The sequence below is a fragment of the Mustela nivalis genome (assembly GCF_964662115.1).
Source record: "Mustela nivalis genome assembly, chromosome: 11".
NCBI classification, from domain to species: Eukaryota; Metazoa; Chordata; class Mammalia; order Carnivora; family Mustelidae; genus Mustela; species Mustela nivalis.
The window spans coordinates 21,138,229-21,142,436 of NC_139030.1; the positions used below are offsets into that span (position 1 = coordinate 21,138,229).

Sequence of the window (4,208 nt, forward strand, 5' to 3'; positions counted from 1 at the left end):
TTTAAGTTATGATTTCTGAGGCATTTTAAGAAAGGCTATTCCCCCATGATCAAGTAAAGTGATTCATATTAACAAGGGGATGCTAAAACCGAAAAAAGAACTGAAATTATTGTTACTTTGAAGGATTAAATTATATCTTCAAATACACGAAATAGTTGGCTAAGATGCAAATTCATTCTGATCTACACAGAATATAGTTAACTTTGAATATGTTTCTACAACTTTAATGCTATCTGTAAAATTTTACTTTATCCTAATGTTAAGAAATATATAGGAAACTGACTAGTTTGCTTAGGTTTATTACATTGTATTCCTTTAAAAAAAAAAGATTTATCTATTTATCTGAAAGAGAGGTAGGGGGAAGGGCAGAAGGAGAGGAAGAGAGTAAATCTTCAAGCAGACTCTCCCCCTGAGTACAGAGTTGAATGCAGGGCTCACTGTCACAACCCTGAGATCATGACCTGAGCAGAAATCAAGAGTTGGATGGTTAACCTAGTTAACCTAGTTGGATGAACAACCTAGGATCCCCACATTGTACCTCATAGTAAAGAGTTAGTACATTATTTTCACTTCACCACATTTTCATAGTATCACTTGCAAAAGTATTCTCTTAGTGTTTTTTACTAAATGTCATTTGCCAAATAAAAATTTAACACCTAGCTATTCTATCCAACCTATATAGATAAATCCATCCCTCATGATTCAGTCTACTAGCCAACAAATGTATGCATCATTATGGTTAAGGATTTCAGAAGAGACTATGACTGAAGATTATTCCCTTACGTAGGAATTTGTTCTGTGTGAAATGGAAAATAATATTGGCCAAATAGTTCATGAAATTATGTAGATTCAGTTTTAGACAACCAGTCTTAGCACTTGAACTAAGGCTGTAAAATATCCTCTTATCTCCTCCACGTACAAGGGTTGATTAAGAGAAACGGTTGTCCTCAAAGCAATCAGAGTGAGTAGGAAACCTAAACACAACTCAGGTATACTGGATTCATTTAATGTTCCATATATGTTTGCTACATAGGTTTTCTACAATGAAAGGTTTTCAATGAAAAAGGACACAGTGCCAAGAGAAGGAGAATAAAACAAGAAGCAAGCAAACAAAGAAACAACAACAGCAACAACAACAACAATTTTTCAAGAGACAAGGCAGTCAACACAACAAGAAGCTAGGGGGGCACCTGGGTGGCTCAGTGGGTTAAAGCCTCTGCTTTCGGCTCGGGTCATGATCCCAGGGTCCTGGGTTTGAGCCCCAGATCAGGCTTTCTGCTCAGCAGGAAGCCTGCTTCTCCCTCTCTCTGCCTGCCTCTCTGCCTACTTGTGATTTCTGTCAAGTAAATAAATAAAATCTTAAAAAAAAAAAAAGCCCACAAAACAAACAAACAAACAAACAAACAAAAAACCCAAGAAGCTAAGGAAAACATAATGTTTAAAATCTAATTGGAATCCCAGGAAGAAAGGAAAAGAGTAAATTTTTCAAGAAAATTTCAAGAAAATTTCAAAAAGAAAATTAAAGATATTAAACAATATATCCTAGAAACATAGTGAATCCAACATAAACACACATACGCAAACTCACAAAGTCAAATGATACCTCCAGACACAGCAAAGACAAGCTTTTGAAAGCAAACAAAGAAATTTTAAAAGCAATCATTGAAAAAAAAAAACACGTTATGTACGTTGGCATAAAATTATAAAATACGTTAAGAGTCACCAGTAGAGACAGTGTAAGCTAGAGGACGTTGGAGAGTCATCCTTTAAGTAATGAAATAAAAAGGAAATTCAACTTAGAATATTATACCCAGAGAGAATATCTTTCAGAACTGAAGGTGAAATTCAGAATTAGTTAAACAAATGAAAGCTGAGGGACTATATTACCTGCACACTTTAACTAAAGTAAATGTTAAAGAAGTTTTATGGAAAAAAGGAGTATGATACCAGACAAAATTTGGATTTAGACAAAGATATGTGGAGCTCTGATAATGCTAAAAATAAAGTTAAAGTTAAAATATATATTTTTACTTATATTAATAACTAAAATATAATTAACTTTCTAAAACAAAATGCAGCATATTATATGCAAAATACATCAGAATATATTACTTTGCATTTTTTAGTTTAAGTTTTATATAAATAAAATTAAGCATATAGTATTTTTTAGAAATCTTATTTATTTATTTAAGAGAGAGAGAGAGAACATGAGTGGAGTAGGGAGGAGCAGAGGAGAGGGAGAAGCAGACTTCCAGTTGAGCAGGGAGGCCAACTCCGCCCATCTCAGTCCCATGACCCCCAGATTATGACCCAAGTGGAGCATCTGGGTGGCTCAGTGGGTTAAATAAGCCTCAGCCTTTGGCTCAGCTCGTGATCCCAGGGTCCTGGGATCGAGGCCCACATTGGGCTCTTTGCTCAGCGGGGAGCCTGCTTCCCTCCTCTCTCTGCCTACTAGTGATTTCTCTCTCTGTCAAATAAATAAATAAAAGCTTAAAAATAATTATGACCCAAGTGGAAGGCAGACACTTAACCCCTGAGCTACCCTGCTGCCCCAAGTATACCCTCTTCTATGGTGGTTTCTTTCATTCAACATAATAAAGAAGGGATTATGTATGTATCTTATTTATGTTTTTATTGCTGGGTAACATTCAGTTGTATGACTGCACTATAATTTTTTTTATCTACTTATCTATTATTATTAGAGCATTCCTTATTTATGACTATTACAAATAAAGTTGCTAAGAAAATTTCTGTACTTGTCTTTATATACACAGATAAGCTTTTATTTCTCCTGGAAAAATACCTAGTAATGGAATGCCTGTATTAAATGGTAAACACAAAAACAATCAGTTTTCTGAAGTGGATGTGCCATTTACATTTTCTTTCTTTTTGGGGGGAGTGGGTGCTATTCATTCTTGACAAATATCCCACATCCATGATCCTTTCCAGTCAGAAGTTCTTTGAAATGCTGCCCATGACCTTTGCTAGTCAGAGGATGGAGTCATTTGACTCCCCCATCCAGCAAATGGCCCCAAAGATAGCATTGGTTTTAACCTGGTTATGAAACTGCCTGTCACCTTGTCAACCTCAGCCACATTCATCTGGATGGACCTGTGGTCCTTGGTGACCATGATGCAGTTGTTGGCAGTACATTTCCAGGCAGGTCCTGGTCCACGAACTCACAGGCAACATTCTGCATGTAAAGGGTACATCTGCTGCCACTACCACCACTGGAAGCACAAAAAAGCCATTTTACATTTTCTCCAACAATGTATAAGTCTTTCAGTCCCTCCATATCCTTGCCAACACTTGATATAATCAGTTCTTTTTCTTCTTTCTTCTTCTTCTTCTTTTTTTTTTTTTTTCCCCAAATTAAGCCATTACAATAGGGATCCAGTGATGACATGGCTTTGTTTTATGTTTCCTTACTGAACAATGATTTTGAACATCTTTTCATATATTTATTGGATATTTATACCTTCTTTGAAGAAGCTATTTAAGTGTTTTTAGTTTTTTTTTCTTATTATTGACTTTTGAGACCTCTCTGTGGGTTCTATCTACAAGTCTTTCATCAGATATAGGATTTGCAAAAATATTATCCGAGTCTGTAGTATGTGTTTCTACTCTCCTAACAGTGACTTTTGAGAAGCAGCAGCTTTTACTTTTCACAAAGTCCAATTTATCAAATTCTCTTCTACGGAATATGCTTTTGTCGCTATATCTAAGAAATATTTGTCTAACCCAGTGTCGTGAAGATTTTCTCTTAAGATTTCTTTAGGAAATTTCATAGTTTTAGGATTTCAATTTTTATGTATGATCCAATTTGAATTAATTTTTGCATGTGGCAGCAAACATTTATCAAAGTTTTTTTAAACATAAGGATATCATAATCTCAGTAACATCTGTCAAAAAGACTATTCATTCTCTCCTGAGTATACTTTGCATATTTGTAAGATCAGTTGTCAGTGTACGTGGAAGTCTAATCCTGCACTTTCTATTTTATTGTATAAATTTTTTCATTCACCTTGACTCCAATTCCATACTTTATTGATAATTCTAGCTTTATAATGAGTCTTTAGAGGAGGTTGTGTTTATTCTTGTTATTTGGACCTTTGGTTAATCCAGTTCTTTGCATTTCTATTTGACTTTTATAACCACCTTGTTAATTCTAGGGGGGTAAATCCTGTTTGATCTTTGTTTGGGAATGC

At 35.0% G+C, this 4,208-nt stretch overlaps 1 pseudogene across 1 annotated transcript; it reads right to left on the reverse strand.

Moving 5' to 3' along the window:
- Window positions 1–2,949: 2,949 nt before the first annotated feature.
- LOC309843873 (small ribosomal subunit protein eS21 pseudogene) lies at window positions 2,950–3,199 on the reverse strand (annotated as a pseudogene). Its single transcript has one exon. The product of its transcript is annotated as a small ribosomal subunit protein eS21 pseudogene (transcript).
- Between the last annotated feature and the right edge of the window lie 1,009 nt (window positions 3,200–4,208).